The sequence below is a fragment of the Quercus robur genome, chromosome 1, assembly GCF_932294415.1.
Source record: "Quercus robur chromosome 1, dhQueRobu3.1, whole genome shotgun sequence".
Taxonomy (NCBI): domain Eukaryota; kingdom Viridiplantae; phylum Streptophyta; class Magnoliopsida; order Fagales; family Fagaceae; genus Quercus; species Quercus robur.
The window spans coordinates 16495225-16511448 of NC_065534.1; the positions used below are offsets into that span (position 1 = coordinate 16495225).

At 36.8% G+C, this 16224-nt stretch overlaps 1 protein-coding gene and 1 pseudogene across 1 annotated transcript in view; both read left to right on the forward strand.

The window, feature by feature from the left end:
* LOC126723366 (cell division cycle protein 48 homolog) overlaps positions 1-16224 on the forward strand; it is a 62792-nt gene that overhangs the window by 16254 nt on the left and 30314 nt on the right. The gene's annotated exons all lie outside the window — the stretch shown is intronic.
* Positions 1553-12455, forward strand: LOC126723356 (cell division cycle protein 48 homolog; annotated as a pseudogene).

The window sequence follows — 16224 nt, forward strand, 5'->3', positions numbered from 1 at the left end:
CGAGTGTCTAAAACTCGAGTTCCAAAATAGAAATCGAGTTTTTAAAACTCGAGTTGCAAGTGGTGGAAGCTGATGTGGAAAAAAATCCACGTGGAACTCGAGTTTTTAAGACTCGAGTTCCACCATTTACTTTTTGTGCCACTTCTTCTTCCCCTGTTCTTCTTTCCTTCACTCATGATTCTTCTTCATCGGATTAGCCAGTGATTCTTCTTCGTCGAATATGCGTTCTCCAGCCCATGATTCTTCTTCGTCAGATCTGCGTTCTCTAGAGAGGTTTTCGGATCTGGTACTTCTGCTTCTTCTTCCCATTTTGGTTCCCTTATTTTGCTTTTTCTTCCCATTTCTGGTTCTTCATCTTTATCGTCATCTTCGTTCATCTTCTTCTTTGGAACTCGAGTTCCATGTGGCAAAAACTTGTCCATCTCAGTAATCAGAACTCAAGTCTTTGAGGCTCGATTTTTCCACCAAACTCGAGCCTCACAAGCTCGAGATGTTATTTTCCTCATTTCTTTCCAGTTCTTGCTAACTAACTATATAGTGTGGCAAACTCCTACTATTCTACAAATTACCCCTAATGTTTTGTGTTTGAAAAGCAGAGAAAGGTTTAAGTAAATCAGTGTTGGGAATTTTTTGCCCTTTGGCCCATTTTTGTTATGCAACCCCAAAACAAATATATTAGTTAAGTAGCATTTCGAGCCTTAAAGACTTGAGTTTTGAGAGGTAACAAAATTGACGTGGACAAAAAATCCATGTAAAACTTGAGTCTCGAAGACTCAATTTTCTTAAAGAAAACCGAGAGAAACTTTGACCCTGCTCAAATTCACTAGCACAAAATACAAATTCGCCAAAAAATGCACCTTCAGGTATTCATATTTTCACATACACACTAACTCATTTACATCTCCCCTGCAAACCCAAACTTAACAAAAAACAAATTTATGCGCCACCATCTTATCTCGATCTGTGAACCTCTCAACCTCCTCTTCATAAATCTGCTACCTGCGCACTACCTAGAGTCCCATAGGGTATTCGATCAAACAAAGAGAAAGAGGGGAAAGTTCATGGGCTTTGATATGGGGTTTTGACTAAGAAAGATAGGGAATGAGATAGAGCTTGAGGGAACCACCTCAATGGTGGCTCATGGTGTTTGTGCTTGAGCTCAATAAGTGAGCTTCGACCTTGGAGGCCCGATTTGGGCTTGATCTAGAGAGAAAGCCAAAGACAAGAAGAGAGAAGAAGAAATTATCGATAAGGTTAAGGTCAAAAAAATTTCTCTTGGTTTTCTTTGAGAGACTCGAGTTTCTAAGACTTAAATTCCACGTGAGATTTTTTTTTTCCACATCAACTTTATCATCTCTTCGATCTGGAGTATTTAAAACTCGAGATACTACTTAACATTATATATTTACTTTTGGGCTACATAATGGAAATGTTAGCAAAAATGGGCCGAAGGCTAATAAAAAAAAAAAAAAAAATCCCAATATCAGCAGTGACTTTAATCGGGCCTGTATCAATGTAATCCTTCCCTCCAATATTAGGCACAAGACAGCCTGTAATCCTTCCCTCCAAAACAACCGGATTTGAAAGGGTGGTTGTGTTACGAGGACCAGAAGTAGAACAAAGAGTAATCTCCAAACTGCAGAATGATGAGAGCTAATGTGGTGAAAAACAACAGAACAGACTACAGTTTGCAGCAAACAAATCTACGACGGAACGAGTATTATTATCATGTATTTATAGACGATACTGTATCGATGTATAAAAAAATTTGCAGAGTAATTGTATAACCAGACGTGGGTGTGCTTTTGGTGATTTCTTTGCTACAGTTTCATCGAAAATGCTTTTATATGCAATTTGCATCTCCGGATGCGAATGCTTTACCTTCGTCTCTCTCTCTCTCTCTCTCTCTCTCTCTGCATTCGCTTCGTTTTGATTCGAATCTTTTCCGATCGCAACCACAATGGCGCGCCGCCAGGGCGAATCGTCCGGCTCGTGAGTCAACTCGTCATCCCTCAATTCATTACCAACTCTTTTCGAACCCTAATTTCCCGAATTCAATGTTCAATTCTTTCTTTTTCAGGAAATCGGCGAAGAAGGACTTCTCGACGGCGATTCCGAAGTGGAAAATGTCGCCGAATCGGCTTGTCGTTGACTCGCCGATCAACGACGACAACTCCGTCGTCTCTATGCACCCTTACACCATGGAAAAGAACCAGCTTGCCCGTGGCGACCCGATTCTCATCAAGGTATCACAGATTTAATGGAATTCTCACTCTCCCATTTTTTGAGACATGGGTTTGTGATATTAAGCTCAAAAGAGTCTTTAAAGCTTTTCCGATATACCCATTTGATTTTAAGCACAAAGAAGAAAGAGAAAATCTTTCTTTGTTGTGTCCACAAAAATCTTCGAAGCTTTTGAAACAAACCCATTAGATTTTTACCAATCTTAAGCTGATTCCCACCTCAAAGTTTCAATCTTTATTTATTTATTTTTTTCTCTTTCTTTATTGTTTCCGAAGAATTTTTAAGACATGGGTTTTGTGATTTTAAGCACAAAAGACAAAGTTTTTGAAGCTTTTGCAGCAAACCCATTTGATTTTAAAGCACTTTCAGTGTCATTTTTTTTCTTCTTAATCTTCTTTTCCTTAAATGTGATAGTCATTATCATTAATACGTATTCGAAACCCAATTTTTCAGTGTTCTTTCTCTTCAATTTAACACCCAATGTTTCACTGTCCTTCTTCAAACACATCCCTACAGAACTATCGGCCTCTCCAGAACCATATCCAGCAAGAACTCTTTTAGGAGCTCCAACACTTGACGAGGAATGGAAAAATGAATTGGATTTCAAAGCTAAAACCAGAAAAATTTGGGAAGCTTCTAGATTTTGGTTTTCTCGTCAACCCCACAACGGCACGGTCAACAATTCCAGTAGTTTTTCTAAAGGGAGTTTACTGAAAGGAGTTGAGAGAGAGAGAGAGAGAGAGAGAGAGAGGGAAATTATATTTGATTTGGCTAAAAATTATATTTGATATGGCTTAATTTTTAAGCGTTAGATTTCTTCTCTGACACGTGTCTTTTATCTAGATAAAAATGGGAGGGAATGGGAGGGGAGCTGGATCCGGGAATTTTTTAAAGTTTTTGTGGTCAAAATTTGGTTCTGAAGTTTCGGTTTGTGTTGTTTATGTGAATTGTTGTTGTGTTGTGGTTTTTGTTTGTGTTTGTGAAACTTTAGAGTTTTGTTTAGTGGGTTTGGTGTATTAATAGAATTTTTTTTTTTCATTTAACATTATTTTTTAAACATTTTCATTAGTTGTCAAGTTTGCAAACTAAGTAACAAAATAGCATCTCGAGATTCTAAAACTTGAGTTCAATTTAGAACTCGAGTTTCTAACACTCGAGATTCAAGGAATGCCATTAGGAATGGCAACGGGTTGAGTTCGGGTCGGGGTTTTCCATACCCGGACTCGACCTATGGGTCTGTCCCAAAAACCTAGACCTGACCCGTTTATTAAACGGATTTTTTTCTTAACCCCGAACCCGCCCTGTTAGGCCCCGCGGGCCCTGTCCCCTCATGCCCAGCCAAGCCCAAAATCAGAACCACAAACTTCCATTTATGATTTTTCGGCCCAAAATCACAAACACAAACACAAATCCAAAGACGATCACAAACATAAACACAGAAATTCCAAACACAAATGTCAGATCTGTGATTTTCCCTTTCAAAATCACAAACCAAACACAAATTTTAGATCTATGATTTTCCCTTTCAAAATCACACAAAAACACAAACTCACATTGAGACGAACTGAACCCAGAAAAAAAAAAATGTAGATCGAGGTGGAGTGAGGTCGTGAGCGAGGAAGATGAGAGGGGCAGAGAGCTGTGTTTCAGTGTGAGACCGACGACGGCGAGGACGAAACGGATTGAGAGCTGTGTTTGACAGCCTGTGCTTGACTACTTGTCACAAGTAGCTTGTGGGCTTGTGGCCATGTGAATGAGAGAGCTGAGAGATGAAGAGGGAGAGGCGGCCATGTGAGACAAAGTGAGTGAGATTGTGAGCTGGAGATGAGAGGCGGACTGGTAGAGGTGTGCTGAAGAGATGAGAGGTGGAGGTGTAAGGTTGTGAGGTCTGAGGTGAAATGAAATGAGGGTGAGGAGGGAATTAAGGTTAGTTATAGCTATATAAAGGGGTTTTTTTTGTAGTTTCAGGGTACCGGGTTATATCCGGGTCGGGTTTTGGATTTTTTTATAAAACCTGGACCCGCTTTGGGTTTTTAAAAAAAAAACCCACACCCGACCCTATTTCTAATCAGACCGGGTAAAACCCGACCCATTAGGGTCGGGTCGGGCCGGATACCCGCAGGTTGGGCAAAAATTGTCATCCCTAAATGCCATGTTGACCTGGATGGAATATCCAGCTGGAACTCGAGTCTTTAAGACTCGAGTTCCTTCTTCTTCCTCAGATCCAGATCTTCTTCTCCTAGCATCACCCTTCCGTCCCAATCCCTCTCCCCGACGAGCTCAACGATCTCTCTCTCTTCAACCGTGCTGCCTCTCTCTCCAACCCCTACTGCTGCTCGTCGACGCTCATCTCTGCATTGCGCCGTTTGCTCACCACCGCCGTCATTGACGATCGCTCATCTTCTTCAGATCCAGTTTTCTCTAGGTCATCTTCTTCTTTTGATCCGGATTTTCTTTTCCTTCTCTTCTTCTCCTTTTCTCCTTTTCCATCTTCAAATCTGCTGCTATGGAACTCGAGTCTTTCAAACTCGAGTTCCACGTGGCTAAATTGTTCCACCGCAGTAGTAGAACTCGATTTTGAGAATCTCGATTTTTGAAATTGATCTCGAGTTTTAAAAACTCGAGATGCTAGTTTCCAAAATCCTTTCAAACATGCATTAACTTATCATATTCTTTCACCCTACTGCACTATCCTACAAATTCCCTCTGTATTAATAGTTAAGCTTTTTAGTTTGGGTTTGAAAAAGTTTGGTTATTGTTTTGTGAAGGAGGTTTGGTGGTAAATTTGAGCTTTGAGGAGCTGACTATCTGAGTGTGTTAGCGTTTGTGTTCTGGTTTGGCTTATGCTTACCTTTTTATTTTTTATTTCAAAACTAATAATTTTTTGGGATAATTACAGTAAACCTACCTATGGTTAGGTCCGTTTTTACTTTGCTTACATGTGGTTTAAAACTTTACACTTTACCCACCTGAACTTCAATCCATTACCCATCCGTTACCCACCTCACCCTCAGACGTTAAAAAAACACATTTCTAGGGAAAAACAAACATAACAAAAATAAAAAAGCTAGGGTTTTGATTGCTTAAGAACTTCTATAAGAACAAAGTAAACAAATCAAAGTGATACTCCTGAATGGGTGTTCCAGTAACAACCCTCGGTTACTGGAACACCCATTCAGACCCTGAAGTCATATTTTTCTGATAATGGGTTGAAGTTGTTTACAATTGATGATGATGATGCTAGGAGTGGAATTTTGGACAAGCTGTTTGGCCATAGCCTAAGAAAGTTGGAAGCTCTGGAAGCCTCCAAACATGTCATAAAAGCTCAACTTTATCTACATTAGAAAGAAGCTCTTTTTGGTTGGTTGAAAGGGAGAGATCAGAAGATTTACTTCTATTTTGGAAGGAGGAGAATGATGGGTCTTTCTCAAATAGTTTGAATGATTCGGTTTCAAAAATTCGTCCAGTTTTGCAGGGAGGAATTTTCGCAGATGAATCAGACTTGGGTAAGACGTTGAGTCTCTTAAGGTGGTGAATGAGGAGGATGGTAGTGTTACTGACCTTGTAGTGATTTTGTCAAGAAGACAACTCTAATCATGTGTTCGGATTCTGTGTATTCGGATTGGTTAACATAGATAGAAGAACATTGTTTTCCAGGAAGTTTCAGGGTGAATCAATATAATGGAAAGGATAGAACCGATGATTTTGAAGTTCTTCACAATAACGATATAGTGTTAACGACATATTCTACTCTTCTCGACGACGACCGTAAAAAAGGGAAGTGTTTTGCCGTGGACAGGGTTGTGTGGTGGCGGGTCATTTATGATGAGGCGCATGAATTGAAGAGTATGAGTGGAACACATAAAGTTGTCACTAATTTGCAAACCCAGCGGATGTGGGTTGTTACTGGAACACCCATTCAGGAGTATCACTTTGATTTGTTTTCTTTGATGTCATTGTTACGGTTATAGCCCACTTTGTTCTTATAGAAGTTCTTAAGCAATTAAAATCCTAACTTTTTTATTTTTGTTATGTTTGTTTTTTCCTAAAAATGTGTTTTTCTAATGTCTGAGGGTGAGATGGGTAACGGATAGGTAACGGATTGAAGTTTTGGTGGGCAAAGTGTAAAGTTTTAAACTACAGATAGACAAAGTGAAAACGGGCCTAACCACAGGTGAGTTTACTGTAATTATCCCTAATTTTTTTAGGGGATTGAGTGTTTTGGAATCTTTCAGTACCTTATTTTTTGGCCAAAGAATGGAGTTCATGATTATGAGCTGTATCTGGGTAGTACAATGGCTCTGAATGTCATAAGATAGTTTTTGTTAGTTTGAATGTTATGGAATCAAAATTATTCATCTCTGATTCCTGGTTCACTGTTAGGTTGCTAGAAAAGAAAGTAGGAGGAAGGGTTTTTCCCACATTATTGAAAGTCCAAGTTGAATCCCAGTTTGCACAGAAAATTTTGCTCCTCAAAATTTTCTCTTCTTTTTGGCAGAGGGAATTTTTCTTTTTCTGCCTTTTTTTTGTATAGGAATACGATCTCGAGTGTGTTTTGAATTTACAACAAATTAGTAGGGACTTCCAACAAGTAGTAGGGGTTTGCTGCACTACTCTTCCAAGTTCCAGTGGACTAAAACAGTAAAACTTGGGTTTTGCACTTTAGTTACTATTATGGTCATTCTGTTGTGCCTGCTTGGGTATCTGTTTCTCTAAAATGTATAAATGTGGTGTTTGTGATAACTAAAGAATGGGAATCTTTTTTGGTTCATTTTTTAGCTCCTAGCTGATGTTGAACAATGTAGGAAAACAAGGATAAAAGAGAAACAAAAGGAACAACAGAATAAATCCTAGAATCTACCTGCAAGCCTTAGGCATCACCACCTAAGGGGTTTCGGCATGACCACCGAACAGAGAGAACAAATGAGGAGACATATTTTCTCAACTCATCATAATAATTTTTATTCCAAATCATACAGCTTTTCACGATTACAGGAGTACTAGTTAAATAGGGTTTAGGGATTACACCAATGGAAAACATCTAATTAAATCCCTTTAAAACCCCCCAATATTAAAACCAAATTCAAAAAATTTTAAATTCCAAAAAAAAAAAAAAAAAAAATTAATTGCAAATTGAAAAATAAAATCTTGGACGATTTTGGTGCTCCTTGTATCACTGGCAGTCTATGTTTTACAATGTTTTTCAGTGTGCTCAGTTTTATTTATGTTTGGTGAACTGGATGGCAGGGCAAGAAACGAAAGGATACAATCTGCATTGCTGTTGCTGATGACACTTGTGAGGAGCCAAAGATTAGGATGAACAGGGTTGTTAGATCAAATCTGAGGGTTCAGCTTGGGGATGTTGTATCTGTGCACAAGTGCGCTGATGTTAAGTATGGAAACCGTGTCCTCATACTGCCTGTTGATGATACTATAGAAGGTGTTACTGGCAATCTGTTTGACGCATACTTGAAACGTGAGTTTCTAACCTGCATTGCAGACAAATTTTTCTTCATTTGATGCGTTTGTCAGTGTTTCTTAGGGTCCTCCATTTCAAACAGAAAAGTGTACTGGTCTTTTTCTGTTGCTGTCTTCCCTTTCATAGTGATTTTAACTTTTTTGTAACTGTTGTGATTTATTTGGTAGTAATGAAGTTATATCACATATTTTTAGTAAATTTATGAACATGTATTTTAATCAGGTTATCCCATTCTCAATCTTTCTCTCTCTCTCTCTCTCTCGCTCCCACCAATGAAGAGATTATCCACCACTAAAATGTTTATACTTTATAGATTGTGGGAATGTGAAAGCTTTGCCTTCATTTGTGGCTGTTACTACTTCCCCTGCTTTGCAATATCTGCCAGAGCATAACACTGTTCCTGTATTTTTCATGGATGATCGCTTTATACAATAAGGTTGTGTGCTCTCCGTTTATGTCTCACTGTACGGGTATTCAAAAAACATTTGAGGCATTCTCAGAGAAATATATACATACACACGCACACATACATAATTTTAATACAGCTTAATTAATTTTTGGTATATGAGCTCCAAAATCAATGAATGTTGATTTAATATTTCTAGCAATGAGGCCATAGATGACCCTTTTCCCCTTGTAAGTGCGAGGTGAAGGGTAAGCTCATGGGTTCAAGACCCACCACAGTCAAGAAATATTTTTGTCTGTGATGTTAAACAAAAAGAAAAGAAAAGAGAGGAAGCATTTTTAGCTGTGTGATCAGGAGTTTTTAATTTTGAAACACCAGAAGGCCTATACAAGTGGTTAGTTAGTTGAAGATTTATATTTAAACTATGTCACACATGTTTGACATCCTGTATTAATTGGTAAAGAGTTCTTTATCTTCTAGTTACACCAAATAACATCCCCCCCCCCCCCCCCCCCCCACACACAAAAAAAAAGCTCTTTTGGTGGTAATTTCCTGAAAATTTTAAAGTTGGATTAAGGTATTCAACATGGAGCATAGAATTTGTGTTTCAACTTATTTTCTCTTGATTCTATAGTGAGTCTAATTCTATATGAACATATGTTGGGAACCGGGTACCAGTCTGGTTTGGTAAAAATGGCCAAAACCGGTCAAAAACTGGGAAAAATTGGGAACTGGAGGCAAATCGGGTTTTGCCCCCGGTCCGGTTTTTAAAACCATGACTTTGATAATGCCCCTGTTTTTCTTTTAAATGTATTACATTTGCATATTTCCTTTTTTATAGGCAAGAAAAAAAAAATTAATAAAAAAACTACTCCATCAAAAGAATGAAGTAGGCAACGAAAATATATGCAAGCAGCAAAAAGAAGACATAAAACTATGTACAAGACATTTGCATATGTTCAAGGTTATTTAATCCTTGAGATTTCATATTATGATCGGTTAGATTTCATATTTAATCATTGATTTAATACTTTTTTTGATCTTATATGATACTGTTTCTAAATTTTCTTTTTTGTTGCCAATGATGGGTTTGCAGCGTATTTCTTGGAGGCTTATCGCCCTGTAAGGAAGGGAGACCTATTCCTTGTCAGGGGAGGGAGGAGAAGTGTAGAGTTCAAGGTTATTGAAACTGACCCAGGGGAGTATTGTGTGGTTGCCCCAGACACAGAAATCTTCTGGCAGGGGGAACCTGTCAGAAGGGAGGATGAGGATAAGTTGGATGAAGTTGGATACGATGATGTGGGTGGAGTTCGGAAGCAGATGGCTCAGATTCGTGAGTTAGTGGAGCTGCCTCTAAGGCACCCTCAGCTTTTTAAATCAATTGGTGTGAAACCGCCTAAAGGAATTTTGCTTTATGGACCCCCAGGTTCTGGAAAGACATTGATAGCTAGAGCTGTGGCTAATGAAACTGGAGCTTTCTTTTTCTGTATTAATGGGCCAGAGATTATGTCCAAAATGGCTGGGGAGAGTGAAAGCAATCTCCGGAAGGCATTTGAAGAAGCTGAAAAGAATGCTCCATCCATCATTTTCATTGATGAGATCGATTCTATTGCTCCTAAGAGGGAGAAGACTCATGGTGAAGTTGAAAGGAGGATTGTTTCACAGCTTTTGACTCTTATGGATGGGCTGAAATCTCGGGCCCATGTTATTGTCATGGGGGCTACGAATCGTCCAAACAGCATTGACCTAGCTTTGAGAAGATTTGGTCGTTTTGATAGGGAAATAGATATTGGTGTTCCAGATGAAGTTGGCCGCCTTGAAGTTCTTCGCATCCATACCAAGAACATGAAACTTTCTGATGATGTAAGCTCACCCCTTTTAACCTTTGCTATTAAGTGCAATATATCGGATCAAGCAGATTCTGGTGGTGGTGGATCTGGGTCCAATTACGGATACAATTGTGCAGAATCTGCTTATATGAACTTGGCATTTGCTTGATTTTCTCCCTCTCGTCTTCCTGTTTTAAAATGCTTATTTATTATGTTTATTATAATTTTTCTGACAATAAATGTTCTACCCCCCACCAGGTTGATTTGGAAAGAATTGCAAAAGATACCCATGGGTATGTTGGTGCCGATCTTGCTGCTCTCTGCACTGAGGCTGCACTGCAGTGCATTAGAGAGAAGATGGATATGATTGAATTGGACGATGAATCTATTGATGCTGAGATACTTAATTCTATGGCTGTTACTAATGAGCACTGCCAGACTGCTCTTGGAACAAGCAACCCATCCGCTTTACGAGAAATAGTAATTTTTTTCCCCCTGGTGAAATCTTTTATTACGTGTCAGATGATTATGTTGTACAGATATCAATCTAATATTCAACTTTTTTTTGATCGATTGATTTTTGGTAAACAGGTGGTTGAAGTGCCCATTGTCAGCTGGGAAGACATTGGAGGCCTTGAGAATGTTCAGTGGGAACTTCAAGAGGTAATTATTTTTGCTAAATTGGTTTCAGTGTATTTCTATTGTCTTATAGCTGAGACTTTCTTTTTGCCTTCTATTCCTCACAGACTGTACAGTATCCTGTGGAGCACCCAGAGAAATTGGAGAAATTCGGAATGTCACCTTCAAAAGGGGTCCTTTTATATGGTCCCCCAGGATGTGGGAAAACTCTATTGGCCAAGGCAATTGCAAATGAATGTCAAGCAAACTTCATCAGTATCAAGGGCCCTGAACTGCTTACAATATGGTTTGGTGAGAGTGAAGCCAATGTTCGAGAAATTTTTGACAAGGCTCGACAATCTGCGCCATGTGTCCTTTTCTTTGATGAGCTTGATTCAATTGTTTCCCAGGTTGGTTAAGGTTTTTTTAGCGAATAAAATCTCCTCCTAGCATAAAAAAGAATTAACTCTGGACTAGTCTTGTTGGGAATTGTCATTCAAAACTTTGGATCGTAGACCTTATTGGCAATTCAGGCGCGATTGTTTACAGATAAGTTAGATTATAACTTTGGCTGTGAATTGAGATGAGTTGTTGATATTTTACATTGTGTGGGTTACATAATTGAATCCAGTTTATAGTTGGTCTCTCATTTTAAATGTTAATACCTCAATTGTTGTTGCAGAGAGGAAACAGCGTTGGAGATGCAGGTGGTGCTGCTGATCGGGTTCTGAACCAGTTTCTTACTGAAATGGATGGCATGTCTGCAAAGAAGACTGTGTTCATAATTGGGGCTACCAATAGACCTGACATAATTGATCCAGCACTTCTGAGGCCCGGTCGTCTTGACCAATTGATTTATATTCCTCTCCCTGATGAGAAGTCACGCCATCAAATCTTTAAATCCCACTTGAGAAAATCACCTGTCTCTAAAGATGTTGATTTGAGAGCAATGGCCAAAGGTACTCAAGGATTCAGTGGAGCTGACATCACAGAGATTTGCCAGCGAGCATGCAAGTATGCTATAAGAGAGAACGTAAAAATGGTATTCTCTTCTTCCTGTTCCTTGATTTAACTTTACACGATCACTTTTGAGTACCTGGAAAAATCATTCACCTGCATGCATATATTTTGGATGACTCAATACTTTCACTCATCTTACTGAAAAAAAAAAAAAAAAAAAAAATCACTCATCTTGTTTCTGTCTTAAGCATGCTTTATTACCATTTTGCTTCTATAGGCTTTTTAGGAATGCATTTGATTTGTGATGGTACTTTTAATTCCTTGGAGATAAACAAACGAGAACCATTACTGTTCATGGCTAAGTGGAATACTCTTCCTGGTGGAGATATATATTAGTATTGTTCCAGTTGAAAATACATTGACTGTAAGTTTGGAATTTATTATTATTGCAGGACAGAGAGAAGGAGAGGAGGAGAAGCAAGAATCCTGAGGCTATGGATGAAGATGACAACAATGAAGTGGCAGAGATTAAAGCTGCTCATTTTGAGGAGTCCATGAAGTTTGCCCGTAGGAGTGTTAGTGATGCTGATTTACTCAAATACCAGGCATTTGCTCAGACCTTGCAGCAGCCTAGGGGTTTTGGAAGTGAATTTAGGTTCTCTGAGAGACATACTGAGGCCAAAATTGGATCTGATCCATTTGTAACTTCTGCTAGGCTGATGAAGATGATTTCTTTTTGTTTAGTTTTTTATATTTTTTTGAAGTGGTTAGGAATACATATATTCTAGTAGGCCTGTTTGCACTGAAGAAACTGGCGGGCGCCCCGGATTGACCGTAACAAGGCTCCACTATAGGTGTCTAGTGTGATGGGTGGGTATTAGAGAAATATTGTGAATATGTATGTTTTCTTTCTTGCTTTTCCTTCTTCTTTTTTTTTTTTTTTTTTTTTTTTTTTTGTGTGTGTGTGTGTGTGTGTGTGTGTGGAATATTTGGGTTGTTTTTGATGGTTCGACGAGGTTTGGGAGTGTTGATTGCATTGTATTTAGTTCATGAGAAATTGGAGGAAAAAAAAGTAATTTTAGTTAAAACCAGTTTACACCGCACTTTGCGTAGACTGATTTTAACCTTTCCACAAGTGAGGTGTGGTTAGGCAGGAGAGGAAATCGCCCCTATAGGTGTGGTGCCAAAAAAGAGCCCAAAACCAACGGCACCGCACCGCAAATATATAATAAAATGTTTTAATTTTAACAACTTAACCCCTTTCTCCTTTAACCCTTAAGTGCTTAGTGCATGGTTCCAAATACATGAAGATAATTTGACTGCATTTTTCACAACAATTGAGCTAACAAGTTTTTACTGGTTTTTATCTAAGTCCACTGCTGATATCACTTTTTTACCAACACTAGCACTTTTTTCATCTAAATCCACTATTGATATCACTTTTTTACCAACACTAGCACTTTGCCATATCAAAAGGTGTCAAATTTTTTCTGTCTATAGACTTTCTCAAACTTTAGTGAAGAATGAAAAATAAAAGAAATCAAAGTTCAAATTTATGCATGGAGATTTTTACTACTACTTCTGGTTCTTGATTGGTAACTCTGATGTGGCATGGTAATTTTCCCTCAGGTAGGCCCCGGTTTGATGGACCTAGCCAAACTTATGACTGCTTATTATAAAGCATAATCTAATATTGTCTATGTGCACCCAAACCAGCATAAATCTGCAGGCTTAAGCATAACAATCAAGATTATCTTGCTCGATGCAGCTGAGTTTGGTAGCTGATTGTTGTGTCTCATTAATATGAATGTAGTGATGATGCATAACTGTTTGTGCTATACATTTGAAAAGGGGTAATGAATATTGAAGCGCATTTTACCTCTTTGCATTTAAAAGCCGAAGAGTGCATTTATCAATACCTGGGAAATTTTTGTATCCATCTGTGTATATACAAAAAATATACTAAGTCCATGTATTAAAAAGAACTAATAAACAGATGTCTGTTAAATCTTACTATTATATTATAAAAGTCCTAATCATTACATAGATCGAAGTGTGAATATTGGTTGAAGACTTGAATGTATAAATAGAAATGGTAGAGTATATATATTATATAGTGTATTTAGTATTTGGTATGTGGGGTATAAGTGGGAAAGGTTTATCTCACTAGATTGGAAGTGACTTAACTTTACACGATCGCTTTTGAGTACCTGGAAAAATAATTCTCCTGAATGCACATATTTTGGATGACTCAATACTTTCACTCATTTTACTGATCAAAAGGGAAAAAAAATTCACTCATCTTGTTTGTCTTAACCAAGCTTTATTACTATTTTGCATCTATAGGCTTTTTATGAATGACCCCATAAATCTAGCTTAGGCATAATTAGAGTGTCTTGCGTGATGCAGCTGAGTGTAGCAGATTTTGTAAAATTGTTGTAAAATAGTTTGTGTCTGTAGCATAATCTTTTGTCTTAACTCTCTCAATCATTGGAATGTAGTGATGATGCATAACTTTGAAAATGCGTAAATTGCGTAATAAATTGATGCGCTTTTGGCTCTTTTGGGAAATCTTTGTTTTTATTTTTACTAGTCGCACACCCGCGCCTTGCGCATGATAACTTTTTTAGAGTTATCTCATAAATATATATATATATATATATATATATATATATTTTATTATTATTATTATTATTATTATTACTGTTTTACTTTTGTCTATGTAACTTATGTAAAATTCTTATATGGTAAAACTATCCAAATCATGCTATGTAATAGAATAATATTATATTCTTTATAATGCAATGGGAAAACATTTAATAATCAAAGAGAACAAAAAAGAAAAAGAAAAAACTTAAAACACAAAACTAAATTGCATCAACTCAAAGTAGAGTTCTTAAAAATACAAAAAAAATTAATAACCTAAAGCAGATATGCAAGAAAAATAAAAAATCCACCAAAATATTGAGAGAGAGAAATAACCTTTTTTGTGAGGGAAAATTATGCATAGAAATATAGAATAGGAAAGATAATTAAAAATTTATAATAAGAGGATAAGAATAAGAAGAAACAAAATAAATGAAGATAAAGGGAAAGATGAAGAGTGATATTAGGGTAGATGGTAGTGGGAAGATGAAAATGTGAAAGGAATGAGAAATGTTGAAGAAACTAGAAAGTGTAAATGTTAAAAAAAATGAGTACGATTTTATAAGGAAATTTTTTATTTATTTGTATTTAATTAAACATTATATGCTTAATTTTTTAAAAATTAAAAAAAAAAGAGAAAATCTTAATAATTTAATGATATGGAGGATATGGCTGAATTTAAATGGTCAATTGTAGTAGTGCTATTGATGTTAGCTTGAGTTTTTTAAAAAAATTTTTTTTTGCAACATGAAAAATGATAAACCCTATCCATATAAATAAAATAAAGTTACTTTATGATGTTGAGTTAACAAAACGAATTGGTGGTTTCCAGAAAGCTAAGCATTTTTTTTTAAAAGAATAAACTTGAAACTTGAAAGCTAAACTTGAATTGTCTTGTTTTATTGCTTGTCATTTGGGTGAAATTGAAGTCTCACATAAATTAATGAAGCCTCATTAGACCTATCAACCATTTAAGCTCTAAAGAATACCAATAACAAAAACTTAGCATAAATCAATACTTACCCTTTGCAAGTCAAGAGGCTACACATACAATCTAACGTACATCATTACTTAACAATGTTTCAACTCACCACACAGCAAAGTAATCATGCAAATAAACTTTGAAATATCCATTTGGTTTTACAATTGATGGTATGTAGCTTTCAAGAAAAAATATGTAGTAGTGGTAAATTAAACAATAATACTATTCAACTACTCAGATTTTTCACGATATGAGGAGAACATAAATGCATTATGACCCATTTGTTCCTTATGTTACAGTTGATTTTTAATTCAAATGATTTAGATGGCCTAATTAGTAGGGTATATGCTCCACAAACTTTCAAAAGATTAGAAACATCAGTTACATAGATTGACCAGACATTAGTTTCTCTCACACTACTTTTAAGGAACAATGTATAACTTAGAGGAGTCGGTCCCTATAAATCAAATTATTTTAAAATTTATTTTGCTTTTATTTTATTTTTCATATTAATTGCTTAATAGAATCCATGGCCCATACAAAATTTAAACGGTTGGAATTAAGAAGAAATAGATTTCTAAATATATAAATAAAATAGTTTTTGTTAGAAGTCAATCATTGCAAATGAGGAGAGAAAAAAAAAATCAAATGAAAAGATAACATATCAAGTCTAAAAGGAACTTCATATAACAAATGTCATGTTGTACAAAAATAACATATATAGAACAACTAAATAGGTGAATTCAAAGCAACCCAAACTAAGAATTTAAAGAAAAACACATGTAATAAAATTAAAAATTAAAGAGAGAAAAAAACTTAAATCACAAAACTAAGTCGCATCAGCTTAATATAAAGTTCTAAAGAACACAACAATTATTAACCTAAAGCAGAGATGCAAGATGTATGGCCCTGTGATATCCGGACACATTTGGGCTTCGGGCTTCAACCTGACAACATGGCCTGTACTGCCCTTAGGCCCAGGCCTCAAGTCACCTTTAAGCCCATTGAACAAAAGGATCTTCATCAATTCGTACCACGCTACACCTCCAGGATCCCATCC